This window comes from Microtus oregoni, unplaced genomic scaffold (genome assembly GCF_018167655.1).
Source record: "Microtus oregoni isolate MIOR12 unplaced genomic scaffold, Mior012 000032F_ref0000030, whole genome shotgun sequence".
Taxonomy (NCBI): domain Eukaryota; kingdom Metazoa; phylum Chordata; class Mammalia; order Rodentia; family Cricetidae; genus Microtus; species Microtus oregoni.
In genome coordinates, this window is record NW_024543091.1 from 15,583,564 (window position 1) to 15,598,262 (window position 14,699).

At 41.8% G+C, this 14,699-nt stretch overlaps 1 pseudogene; it reads left to right on the forward strand.

Annotated features, from left to right (window-relative positions):
* The first annotated feature begins 254 nt into the window (after positions 1-254).
* Positions 255-1,597, forward strand: LOC121465966 (annotated as a pseudogene).
* The last annotated feature ends 13,102 nt before the right edge of the window (positions 1,598-14,699 follow it).

Sequence of the window (14,699 nt, forward strand, 5' to 3'; positions counted from 1 at the left end):
AACACAGGCAGTTATCAAATGCTGATATGGGTACTGAGGATAGAACTCAGGTCCTTTGGAAGAGCTGTGCACATTCAATAGCTACTGAGCAATCTCACCTACTCTTAACTTTAGAAACACTGTACATCCATCTGGAGACTGAATGTGTCCAGAAAAACCACAATTTATAACCCCCAGTTCACATGAACTGTTTCCTGTCTTATGTTATCAAGACACTGTTGCTTTCTGGACCTGGCCAAACAGGAGGCACCATCATGGGTGTTGACATTCGCCACAAGGACCAAAGTGTTTGGCACAAGGATCCCAAGAGCCAGGACATCCACCCATGACTGCTAGTCAAGCTGTTCAAGTTTCTGGCTAGACAAACCAACTCCACCTCCAATCAGGTTGTCCTGAAAGTGATTTATGAGTTGCACTCTCCAGCTACTTCTGTCCCTGTCCCGGATAATCTGAAAGATGAAGCTTCCTGGCTGAGAGATCAAAACAACTGTGGCCGTGGGGGACAGTCACAGATGATGTGCAGATTCTGGAAGTACCCAAGCTAAAGGTGTGTGCACTGAGGGTGAGCCAGGCGGGAAGTCGCATCCTCAAGGCTGGGGGTAAGATCCTCACCTCTAACCCCCTGGCCCTGGAGTCTCCCAAGGGTGGTGGCACCATGCTCTTGTCTGGTCCTCAGAAGGGCCAAGAGGTGTACTGGCATTTTGACAAGGCCCCAGGAACCCCACACAACCACGCCAACCACACTAAACCTTATATCTGTCCCAGGGATCACAAGTTCAAATGTGCCAGAGGCAGATGGGCCATCGCAGCTACAAAAACTACCTCTGAATCTGATCTTACTGAAAAAAAAAAAAAAAGTTTTGGATTTTGGAGAGAGAGAGAGGAGGGAGAGACGGTTATTTCTTGAAAATGACCTCTCTTTTTAGCCCATTCCAAACGGCATCCTTCCCACACCATTTATTATAATTTGCTTGTCTTCTGCTATTTTGACAAATTTTGAATTTTTAACCCTATAAATAATCTTAAACTACTCAAAGCTGTCATCCCCTAGATATGAAAATCAAATTACGCTCAAGAATTCTAGGTGACGGAAAACATTAGCCAGCCCCATAAGATACAGATGAGCATGGGAGAGTGGCAGAGCTGATAAGCCTGGAACTTCATCAGCACTGGAGGGGTGTTTATTTAAAGGAGATACCTACTTCCTGCTTCACAACATACCAAGTATTTCTTCTCAACATTTATGAGCTTAAATAGATGCAGATGTTGCCAAAGAATGTGTTTTAAGATTAGACATCTTAGAATCGTGCCGTTTGCGTACTGAGAGGCCTGTTGGAGGATAGCTCCGCACCCTCCTTTTAAATGGGAGGAAACTGAGGCTCTGAGAAGTCCATGGACTTAACACGAAGGTAATGTATGCAGATCATACTCCTGAAGGCTTAGTTGTAGATTGCCTTTGTCCTGGTATTCAGTGTGTGTGTGTGTGTGAATGTGTGGGTGGGTATATGTGTCTGTCTGTCTGTCTGAGAATGGGTGTCAGAGGACCACTGTGGAATTGATTCTCTCATTGCATCTATATGTGGGTCCCACAGATTAAACTCAAGTCTCCAGGCTTGTACCCAAGTGCCCTAACCCCCTGAGCCATCTTGTTGGCCTGAAATGGACTAATTTTCTGGACTGAGTTCAATCCTGTCTGGATTACTTTGTGCCATGTCTCTTCCATTTGGGGAATTTTCTGTTTTCTGGTTTTTTGTTTTGTTTTGTCCTGAGCAGTTCTGACTGTATATTTGTAGGCATCCCATATGCCTCCTCTTTTTCAACTCTTGGTTGGTATGGTTCAGAGCTTTTCTCTTTCATGTAAGGTGACCAGACAGGATTCTGGTCAGGGATACTGAGAGGATGGGGTAGTCAGCTTTCCCCTGCTCTAGGCTGTGGATTACCACTTTCTTTATCTCACTGGCTTCTGAGCTCCTTCCAAAGAATAATATGTGGACGAGAACAATGGCTTCATGCCTAGAAATGTGTGCTGCCTTTGCAGAGGACTCAGGATTGGGTCTCAGCATCCATGTCGGGAAATCACAAAAACTGGTTAACTCTGGCTCCAGGGGTCCAACAGCCTCATCTACATTCCTCAGCCACACCCTGACACATGCATATGCCATATATGTACACCTATACGTATTTGATTTTTAATGAAATTATATATATATATACATATATATATATATATATATATATATATATATATATATATATTCAAAACAGGGTTTCTCTGTTTAACAGCTCTGGCTGTCTTGGAACTCACTAGACAAATCTGGCCTCAAACTCACAGAGATCCAACTGTCTCTGCCTAGCAAGTACTGGAATTAAAGGTGTGTGCCACTACTGCCCAGCAAAATAAATATTTTTTAAAAGAGTGACAGATGTGACTACAATGAAGACTCGCTTGTTTCCAGTCGCTACAGAGGCCGCAGTTTGCCGCTGAGCCTGGGAGCAAGGCTGAAATGTCTTGCCCTAGAAACTTTGTTAATTACCACCCTTTCCCTTATCTGTGTGTACAAGCTGTCTTTCCTGCAGCAGAAAAGAACTGCCAGCATAGTTCACTTGACCCCTTGATGTGGGAGTGTCATATATCAATCTGTTGATTTCATTGGTTAAGAAATAAAGAAACTGCTTGGCTGGCCCTCATAGGTTAAAACATAGGTGGGAGGAGTAAACAGAACAGAATGCTGGGAGAAAGAAGCTGAGTCAAGGAGTCGCCATGATTCTCCCACTCCAGGCAGATGCAGGTTTGTTGTGGGAGGTCCTCCCACTCCTCCAGCCTATAGCTGCTGAGATACCAGCCCATTGGGGCGTGGTCTCTCTCCCTTTAAAAAAGCAGCCACTTCCCTCTCCTCTCTTTCTCCACTTCCTGCTCCGCCGGCGACTAGACTCCCTTCCTGGTTGCGTAGAGGGCTGTTGCCTGGGACAGTAATCTGTAAGTTTCTTCCCCTTTAAATAAATACCACCGTATTAATCATAATTCCAAACTGGTGTGGCATTGTTTGTGACTTATGCCTTCAGTTTGGCGCCCAACGTTTGGTTTTAGAACCTCTCCTTTCCCCGCTTGGCTGCCGGCCACGAGTTCGGCTTGGTGGAAGCCTTCCCTTCCTCAGCCGCCACCTGTGCCTTGCAGCGGCGGCCTTGGCCTCCCCACGTGGATTAAACTCCACAGGCCCACGTAGTCTCTGCCGCGTGGTTTGCTCTTTTCTGAGTCGTTTTTAAATCTCCCTTGCAAGCACAGCTCTTAAGAGCACGCGGTTGCTGAAAGCTGCAACCCCTCAGGGTGACTCTGTCACGTGGAGGCATAAGCGGCTTCCAGGTTGCTCTTCTCTACCCCTGGATTCTGGGTTTCTGGTTCCGTCTCTGGAATTGATTTAATTACATTTACTTTGTTGAGAAACTTGCATTTTCCAGTTTTTAACATCTACTAAGGCACTGAAACAGGACCATGTTTTCACCGCGACTCTGCAACAGCGCCACCTGCTGGATAATAGGTAATATGGCAGTTTTTGTTTCTAACGCAAATTTTACTGCTTTGTTTTCACTAATACAATGGATTAGTAAATTTATATTTACTAATACAATGGATTATGTCATACAAGGTTTATATGATTATGGGGATACCTTGATTTGCTTGTTACTAGGTTTCAGTTTTCTTTTCCATATTCTATCATTAAGGAAGAATATGGCACTCCTAAGAATGATAGAATCTTTACGAACTAATAATGAACAACTAATTGACAGGATTAAAATTATTGAAAATCAGAGGTTATCTGAACAAGTGGATACTATGACAGACAAAATTGACTCCATATCCAAGGGTATTAGAAAGTTACCTGAAAGGGTTCAGGCTGTTGAATTTGACGTTCAGACTTTATCACAAAGTTTTGATAAGGTAACAGACAGAATGTACCTCCAAGATGGGAATCTACATGATATACAAGAAAAGTTTAAGGAGGACATGTTATCTTTGAAAAAAAAAATTAAAGCTTTGGAATCACAGGTGCAGAATGGGAACCAAAAAATTGATGCCTCAGTGAAATCACTGGAAATATATACAGGTCAGGAGATTCAGGATTTAAGAGAGACAATGATAAAGAGATTTGAAAAGATTGGAGAAATTATTGCAGCTGGTGAACAGAGTAAGGAGGCACAAGGACAGGATACAATGCCTCCACTAGCTATTAGAACTGGCTTACCCAAGGTTCTAGCAACATACCCTATACTTAATTCTGACAAAGCGTCAACTTCTAAAGGCTCAAAGGGAGTCAGAGAAGCTAGATGGACGCCAATAGCAATGAATGATCTGAAAGAAATTAAGCAAGCCGTTGTTAATTTTGGCTTGCGCAATGCATATGTAAAGGAAATGATAAGGACTTGGGCTTCTAATGCTAGAGCTACTCCCCATGATTTCTATCAGTTAGTGTCTGCAGTTTTAGATAATGGACCTTCCTTGATGTTTGGAATTTATTTCAGAGAAGAATCCAAACATATGGAACAGCAAGGAAGAGCAAAAGGTGTTGAGGTTTCCCAAGATCAAATTCTTGGTGCAGGAGAATATGCTGATCTACAGGTCCAAGCTCTTTATGACGATGAAGTACTGTGTCTATGTCACCAAGCAGCTTTAAATGCTTGGAATAGGATACAAGCTCCAGCAAAAAGGGTTGAATCATATACCAGAATTAGGCAGGGACAGAGAGAACCCTTTATTGACTTTTTGCAAAGATTAATTAAGGCTTTGGACATAGGGGTAACAGACCCAGAAGCTAGACGAATACTTCTTGAATCTCCAGCTTTTGAGAATGCAAACATAGAATGAAAAAGATAATTGGGCCTTTAAAGTCTAGATCAGCACCTATGGATGAACGGATTCAGCATACGATGAATGTTGAGACGTTTAGCTATAATGATGAATCTTGGGTAGGAGAAGCGATTTCCAAAGCAATGAGGAGACATCAAACTGCCAGGTGTTTTAATTGTGGTAAATTAGGACATTTGCAAAGGGATTGTAGGCAAAGAATTTCTAGGAATATCTCTTCTGGGAATGACAAAAATAGGAGACCTCGGCATTCAGGTATATGTAGGAGATGTGGTAAAGGCCGGCATTGGTCCAACGAATGTAGGTCAACAACAGACAGACGGGGCAATCCGATATCATCAGGAAACTCCTTGGGGGGCCTCTCACAGGCCCCCAAGCCAACAGTGGCCCAGTCATTCCCAGTCACAGTGGAGAACGTGCCTCACCAAGAAAATTAAAAGCTCCAATTTCTGCTGTAAAAAGTAATACTGGTCTAAATGATGAATTATGTGTGGAGGATGAGTCAAAAAACCCAGTAGGACAGAGTAAACGTATATTTTGGCAGACTTCTATTAATGATCAAAGACCAAAGCTAAGAGTCTGTATAAATGGCACTTTTATTGAAGGCTTATTAGACACAGGTGCAGATGTAAGTATCATTACCCAAGAATCTTGGCATCCAAATTGGCCTCTTCAAGAGGTAGATGTTCAGTTCCTGGGAATTGGAACCCTATCTCGTGTAAAACAAAGCACAAGATGGGTTGAATACATAGGGCCCGAAGGGCAAATAGTAAGACTAAGGCCATATATAGCCAATATTGCCATAAATTTATGGGGCCGTGACCTGCTACAGCAATGGAATACCCAGATTAACATTCCTGTAGTTCCAGGAACTCATAATTCTGGGAAGGATATGATGAGGTATTATGGAAAAAGGTCACCAGCCATTCAGGCTGTACAAGAACATACAGCAAATACCAAACCTTTAGAGGTACCAACAGCCCTACCTTTAAAATGGCTAACTGAGAAGCCAATATGGATCAAACAGTGGCCTCTAGCTGAAGATAAACTACAGGCATTGGAACAGCTGGTGCAAGAGCAACTAGATGCTCACCATATTGAAGAATCAACCAGCCCTTGGAATTCTCCTGTGTTTGTTGTAAAAAAGAAATCTGGTAAATGGAGAATGGTGACAGATCTAAGAGCTGTCAACAAAGTAATTCAACCTATGGGCCCACTACAATCTGGAATTCCTTTGCCTTCTCTGTTACCAAAAGGATGGTCTCTTATAGTTATTGATTTGAAAGATTGTTTTTTTTCACTATACCGTTACAAGAAAAGGATAGAGAAAAATTTGCCTTCACAGTGCCTACTTATAATAATTCTCAGCCTAATAGGAGATATCAATGGACTGTCCTCCCTCAGGGTATGCTCAATAGTCCTACATTGTGCCAATATTTTGTAAGTAAGCCATTGGAAATAATTCATAAACAATTCCCCAAGTCCATAATTTATCATTACATGGATGACATATTGTTATCTGATTCAAATAAAGATACTTTAGAATGGACGTTTGAAGAAGTAAAGAAAGTCTTGCCTAGGTGGGGATTACAAATTGCCCCTGAAAAGATTCAAAGAGGAAATTCTATTAATTACCTAGGTTACAGAATAGGGTTAGAGAAAATTAAAACGCAAAAGGCACAAATTAGGAGAGACCGGTTAAAGACTCTTAATGACTTCCAAAGATTGTTAGGAGATATTTCCAGTCTACGACCAGCTGTTGGGATAACACCTGATCTAATAGTTCATTTAAACAAAACCTTAGATGGTGATAAAGATTTGAATAGTCCAAGAAAACTGACATCTGAAGCAGAAAAGGAACTGACAATGATTGAGGAAAAATTACAGGAGGCACATGTGGATAGGGTGAACCGAAATCTTAGCTGCAACCTAGTCATATTGCCTTCCAGAATTTCTCCTACAGGGATTCTAATGCAGAGGGAAGATATTATTTTAGAGTGGATATTTATACCTAATAAACCAAGTAAAAAATTAAAAACTATGTGGAAAAAGTCTCTGAATTAATTATAAAAGGTAAGCTGAGACTTCGTCAACTAGCAGGTATAGACCCAGCAGAAATTATAGTGCCTTTTACTACTGAAGAAATAAAAAAGTTATGGGAAGACAATGAACCGTGGCAAAGAGCTTGTGCTAATTTTTTGGGAGAAATTAATAGCAACTATCCCAAAAGTGGTAGACTTAACCTCATAAAAAGAACTTCTTGGATTCTTCCTAGAATTGTACGTGATGCTCCAATAACTGGAGCCCGTACGTTCTATACTGATGCAAATAAATCAGGGAAAGCAGGTTACAAGTCAGATGAATTGAGTAAGGTGGAACAAAGCCCTTATAATTCTGTCCAGAAGACAGAATTAATGCCATTCTTATGGTGCTAAGGGATTTTAAAGAACCTCTTAATATAGTTACAGATTCACAATATGCAGAAAGAGTTATCTTGCATATTGAAACCGCTGAATTTATACCAGATGACACAGAGTTGACTTTATTGTTCATCCAGGTACAAGACATAATCAGGAACAGGCTTTGTCCGATGTACATAACACACATTCGGTCCCATACAGGTCTGCCTGGTCCTCTAGTCCAAGGCAATGCTGAGATTGATCAATTATTGATTGGAAGTGTGTTGCAGGCCTCAGAATTTCATAAGAAGCATCATGTCAATAGTAAAAGCCTAAAGAAAGAATTTTCCATTACTTGGCAACAAGCTAAGGACATTATAAAGAGATGTCCTACTTGTTCTTTCTATAATCAAACACCGTTACCTGCAGGGAGTAACCCAAAGGGTACTAAGAGAAATGAAATCTGGCAGATGGATGTGTTCCACTTTATAGAATTTGGTAAATTAAAATATGTACACCACACCATAGACACGTATTCAGGTTTTCAATGGGCTACTGACCTGAGCTCAGAAAAGGCTGATTCAGTAATCACACATTTATTGGAAGTTATGGCCATCATGGGTATACCTGCACAAATAAAGACAGATAATGGTCCAGCATATGTATCTAAGAAAATGAAATGCTTTTTTGATTATTATAATATAAAACACATTACAGGTATACCAAATAATCCTACAGGTCAGGCAGTTATAGAAAGATCAAATCGTACTATAAAGGATATGCTGAACAAACAGAAAGGGACCGAAAATACCCCCAGAAATAGATTACATAATGCTTTATTAACCTTAAATTTTCTTAATGCTAATGAGAAAGGAATGACAGCAGCAGAGAGACATTGGATAATGGAAAAGTCTGTTGAACCGATTTATTTCAAAGATGTGCTGACCTCTCAATGGAAGCCAGGAGATGTGCTACGTTGGGGAAGGAGTTTTGCTCTTGTTTCCACAGAAGAAGAAAAATTGTGGATACCATCAAAATTAATAAAGTTTTGATTTGAAGAGGAGAAACCTCTTGGAAAGGAGAAATGACAACTCATCCACAATGATGATATTCATACAGGTGGTAAGAAAAACACATAGAATGAGGGCAGGGTTCTGTTCTTATCTCCACAGGAAAACACTCATCTTTGAAAAATTCAAGGGACCCTGGATGTTTGGATACTGACAGATTGAAAAATACCTGCCCAATAGGAAATATCAAGAAAACTGAATGGGTTGTGTAAGTAATATTAAACCATATTTCTAAATTTATAAAGCTGGTTTTGAAGTTGGACTCTGGCTCAGTCCCTCTCCAATTCCAAGCCTGTTAGTAAGAGAAAAACCCAGAGTTTCTGGAGTTTCTGTCTCATGTCAAGAGCCATGATGTGGGACAGAAAGAAATATGAGTTTAGAAAACATCTTTGCTTTTCTTCATATCTATCATACTTTTCATTGAATATATCTATCATGCCTTTCAGTGAATATATACATATATGTCTATATGATTAATGTTTAAGTTTTTCACAATGAACAATGAGTTTTTCCTGAAGTAACATTTGAAGTTTCCAGGAAGGAGATGGGGCCCCATAACAACAACTCCACCTGGTTGATATGACGTCATGATACTGATAGTGCTACTACAAGACCTGCTTTGGGTACCAGCTGCACAAGACAGTTCCAACTTGGTTAGCTGAAATGGTGCACATCTTATACAACATTTTGGCCAGACCTGCACAAAATACTCAGAGACTATTTGCAATTTTAAAAGACATTGATCTTGAAATTTAACCATTATTTTACTTTCACAGGATCCCCCAGAAAGAACGTCGCCCCCATGACAGCTGGAAGTAATTCTAGAGTACGACGTCCCCTCTCCCAGTAAAGTTTGCCCTTGCGTTTAGGGACATTATTTAGGGGTTGATTATAATTAGTATATGATTGAGGGTTGGGGAGGAATTATAAGCTCAGGGATCATTTTGAAAAAAAAAAAAAGCGGGATGATGGGATAATAGATTTGTAACTGTGAGTTACTGTTTTTAGACAAATATATTGGTATAGATTCTTGTATATTGATACAAAGTTAAATTATATTGACTATTGTATGCATGCATGTTTCTACCTCTGTTTAAAACATTTTTTTTGGGCTGGAGAGATGGCTCAGAGGTTAAGAGCATTGCCTGCTCTTCCAAAGGTCCTGAGTTCAATTCCCAGCAACCACATGGTGGCTCACAACCATCCGTAATGGGGTCTGGTGCCCTCTTCTGGCCTGCAGGCATACACACAGAATATTGTACACATAATAAATAAATAAATATTAAAAAAACAACATTTTTTATGTATTGACATATATTGTAATGATATATATATATAGTATATATTTACCATATTGCAGTGTACATTTCTACCTCTGATTAAGATACTTATATAATATTTGTGTATTGATATATATTTACCTACTGAAATGTATATTTGTACATTGTTTATATTTGGAGGTCATTGTCCTCATTTGTTTCACAGTCGTTTATTTTCTTAGTCTTTAAGTTAGATAGATATTGAGAATTATATAGATTAATAGTCATCTAAGTTTGTCATTTATAATTAGACTAATCAGGTTCTTTAGATATATAGAGATTATACTGAGTATAGATAGATAATCTTCAACTTCTTCAAAGAGCTGAAGAAAATGGCCTTTAATCTAACTCAGAGTTTTGTGGTAGTGAGACACAATTGCTCCTGGCAACACCACTCTATTCCCAAGAGAATGTTGAGCACCAAAGACACTCCACCTGGAGACTTTCTTTTTGGCAGAACTGGCCTTTGGGCAAAGAAATGCCCATACCTCAACGACTGACAAAGATACAGAGCGTGCATCAATGGATAAAACAGGACTGTCATATCCTGCTAAGACAGGGTAAGATGGTTTTGAAAAGTTGCTTGCCTTAGAAAATGGTATGTCAGTTATGTTAGGCCTTAGCCAAAGTTGGTTGCTTCAACGCTGCTAATGTGACTTTGGGTGATTGCCCAGGTAGCTAGTTGTCTCTGTGATTTGTTGCATGTTTTGGAAGTTGTTTTACTGAACTTCCTAATTACCCAGGTAACATTATTTCCCTTCTCAGATCTTTGATGGGGTTGAAGACTATATAAATGTAGTTACTTTCTCTCATGACTTGGCCAAGTTATTTATTATAAAAGACCAAGCTAGTTAGAATAGTATATTTGTACTTATTGTATATAATTTCATAGTAGGTTTAGAACTCTCTTATTTAAACAAAAGGGGGAGGTGTTGTGGGAGGTCCTCCCACTCCTCCAGCCTATAGCTGCTGAGATACCAGCCCATTGGGGCGTGGTCTCTCTCCCTTTAAAAAAGCGGCCACTTCCCCCTCCTCTCTCTCTCCACTTCCTGCTCTGCTGGCGACTAGACTCCCTTCCTGGTTGCGTAGAGGGCTGTTGCCTGGGACAGTGATCTGTAAGTTCTTTCCCCTTTAAATAAATACCACCGTATTAATCATAATTCCAAACTGGTGTGGCATTTTTTGTGACTTACGCCTTCACAGGTTAAGATCATTCCTGGTAAACCAGATCGTGGGCTACACAGATTGTAAGAAATGGGCTAGTCCAGGTGCGAGAGTTAGCAGAGAAAAGGCTAGATATAATGGGCCAAGCGGTGTTTAAAAGAATACAGTGTCTGTGTAATTATTTCGGGCATCAGCTAAGCTAGCCATGTGGGCGGCCGGGTGCGGGGGACGCAGCCCCGCCGCTCCTATTATTTCAACAACCCCTTTTCATTACTTACATAATTTTTAAAGATTTATTTATTTTTATTTTATGTGTATGAGTGTTTTCCCTGTATGTATATTTGTATGTGAATATGTGCGTGCTTGGCACCCTAAGTGACCAGAAGATGGCATTGGATCCCTTGGAACTGGAGTTATAAATTGTTGCTGGTTGCCATATGGGCATTGGAAAGCAAACAGGGTCGTCAGGAGGAGTAACCAGTGCTCTTAAATAGTGAGTCATCTCTCCAGCCCTAAAATAATTTTTATAGCCAGAATTATGATACAAAATGTACTAGATATTTTATGAGAAAACAACACTCAAGGAGGCCCTTACGTATAAGGGCTCTGGACTCCAGTAAGCAACTTGAATGACTTCTAAGCAAACTCTAAGTATTACCTGCCTGCTCCCCAGTCCTTAGGGTAAGGACTCCCAGGGTCATCCTACTGCCCGAAACTCTGCTCAGTGATGCTCTCTGGTTTGTCCTTCTCAGAGGGCTCAATGTCATCTCCATTTTCTGTCCTCCCCCATTAAATTCTACTCTTTTTTTTTTTAACTGTAGGTCATCATCTCAGCTGAGTTTTTATGAGCAGGATCATTTGGAACTAAGACAGGGTCCTATGCAGATGACTGACAGTCCACAGCCCTTCCAGAAGGATCTAAGGCCTCAAAGGAAAATCTTTGTTAACCAAACTGTCTTTTTAGAGGTGGAATTTCAGCCAATGTGTCAAAGGGAAGTAAAACAGGACAAAGGAGGGAAAAAGCATTTGAACTCTTCCTTAAGACTTTCTGACCTGAAGAGGAAGTAGGGGTCGGAGCCAGAGTGCCTCTGTGATCTGTACTAAAGATAAGGGCATGGACATGTTCAAGGATATTTTTATTTCTGGTTTATGAATTTATTCATAGAAAAAAATCTTACCAATGCTTAGTATCCGTAAATGGCCATGATATTTAACTAAGAATCGTCCTTTAACTTTCGCATAAAAAGGAAAATTAGATGAAGACAGATGAAGATTCAAAGAACCATACATTTGGCAATCCTTCCTCACCCCAGATTAGCTCTCCTGACACTCTCCAGCTCATAAAACACACCGGTGGCCTGGAATGAGCAATTCCTCACTGACCAGCACTCAGCCATGCAAATGTATGAAGAGAAAAAGAGTTCTTTCCTCTGACTTGAAACTTATTTAGTTGAGATTTTTCTCACCAGAGTCCTTGTATTTTTTTCCCCCATGGGCAACTGCCCCTTAATTAATCCCATTTCCCCCAGTTCTAGCTTGTCCGAGCAGCTGAGCAAACAAAGATGCAGGCGGCCATTTTAATGTGCTTCCTCTCCCAGACCCTCTGGGATGGGTGGGCTGTTCATCTTGTCCATAAACAGGGGCCTGGATGGGCCCGGAGAAAGCAAGCAACCAGGGACCTCTGTCAGGATTAATTTTAATAGACTGCCGGCTGCCGCCCAGGAACCATAACCCAGCAAATGACTTTAAATTACTATTTGCTGATAAAAAGGGAGATAGGAGGCGAGCATTCAGTCCGGCATCTCGGTTTGGATAACTAATGCTAGGATTTACTTTCCTACTGGATTGCCTCTGCTTTACAACCCAAACCCTGGGGTAGCTGAGGAAAGCAGCTCAGTGTCCTAATCTCAGGGAAATTAGCTGGGGGGAAATGTGTCATTTTATAGAAGTTCTCAACTTTAGAGCTGGACCAGAAATGACTCTACCCTAATTCCTATGGACCTAGGGTCCTCTATGTTTCAGAGCTCTTTGGTGTTCTTACCTCCTTTCCTATGCCTTTGTCCCCAGTTAGCCATGACCATGCCATTTTATAAAGCTCTTCTATTTTGGTTAAACAATAACAATTTCTGTAATGATCTGTCCTGTCCCTTTAAGAGACAAGCCCCACCCACTCCCTCCCCTGTCCGCTGAGGCAGGCAGATCTTCCTGCTTGTAGCCCTTTTCCATCTCCCTCTAGAAGAGGCAGCTTCTATCTCTTCCCACTTCTCCCCTTACCCCTTCTCTTTCTGTTTCTCTCCCTCCCCCCATCTCTCTGCTCTTCTCCCCTTCTCCCTTTCCCCTCCATTAACACTAAATAAATATCTGACCTCAGTCTGCATGGTGTGCCTATCCATGTCTCTGTTTCTCGTCTGCAGCAGGTGGCTCCCTCCCCTGGACCAGTCACCTTTGGAGACCTGTGGCATGGTCTCATGCACCATCCATGCCTGGGCCTGGCTGCTCTCAGGACCCGAGTGGAGGGGCACTATCTTTTCTGGGAACATGAAGCTAGTCTGGGTTTTTGATTTTAAAACACCCTGCCAGGAAATTCCTTCTTGTTTCTTTGAGAATAAGGGGTGAGGGTCTCACACCAGTCACCTGACATTCTTCAGTTCACCTTCTTTCCCTAGTTATCCCTAGCAGTGATCTCTTTTTTTTTTTTTTTTTTTTTTTTTTTTTTGGTTTTTCGAGACAGGGTTTCTCTGTAGCTTTGGAGCCTGTCCTGGAACTCCCTTTGTAGACCAGGCTGGTCTCGAACTCACAGAGATCCGCCTGTCTCTGCCTCCCGAGTGCTGGGATCTCGAAGGCCAAAACAAAACAAACAAAACAAAAAACCTGCTTCCTTCTCTCTCCTTGTTAGGTCTCAAACCCAGGAGAAGTCTCCCACAGTATCCCTCACCTGACTGATCAGTACCCTAAACCTCTCCCTCCCAGGAACTGGGCATTTGCTTCCCTTCCTTCAGTCTGATTGTTATGATTCCAGCCACAATATGGCTGACACTTCCGGGTTCCAGGGCCACTCACATACGGACAAGCCCTCAGTCATGACCCACGTGGGGCATGGTTGCAGGCCTGCACACACACACACACACACACACACACACACACACACCTACACACACCCTTAATAAACTCCTAAGTGGGTTTGTTGTGCGTTTTGTGTTTCCTTCTCACTTGAGCCAGGTAATCAATTTCACTGATGTCTGTAGAGCTCAGCCATTTTGCCTACACTGCTCTCCTGGTCTCTTGGCCTTGGCTATTTCCCTTGGTCAGTGATACCTCTCTTGCTCTTCCTTCCCCCCCCCCCCCCCCCCCCCGCCCGACCCCTTCAAGGTGCAGTTTAGCCTGGATTCTCCCTTCTGCCTGTTTCTCCCTCATGTCAACAATGAAAATCTCCAGGCTTTAGGAGTAGCTATATCTTCCTTCTTTTATTTCATTTTTTTTCATTTATCTGGTGCTGAAACCATGGAGCAGGGGGTTGGGGGGGGCAATAAATGAGCTTCCTTCCAAGGGAATCAGCCTCTCCAAACCACGCTGTGGATTTAACTCTCCTAAGGTATATGTAAATCATTTGTTTCTGCTGGCTTCTGCCACCCCCACATTTGATTCCAAATTCTAGAGTCTACCTCTTCAGTGGCTTCTTGCCTCTACCCACTCTATCTGTCTCTCTGCCCACTTGGTAAGTGTCCTTTCTCTGGCTCCTGGAGCCTGCTACACCCTCTGGGATGTCCATCACCTGGGCACCTCTCTGTGTCCCTGACTCCTGGACCCTGCAATGCCCTCTGGGGCATCCATCACCGGGTTCTCTCTCTCTCTCTCTCTGGCTTCCAGCCCCCACCATACCCTCCAG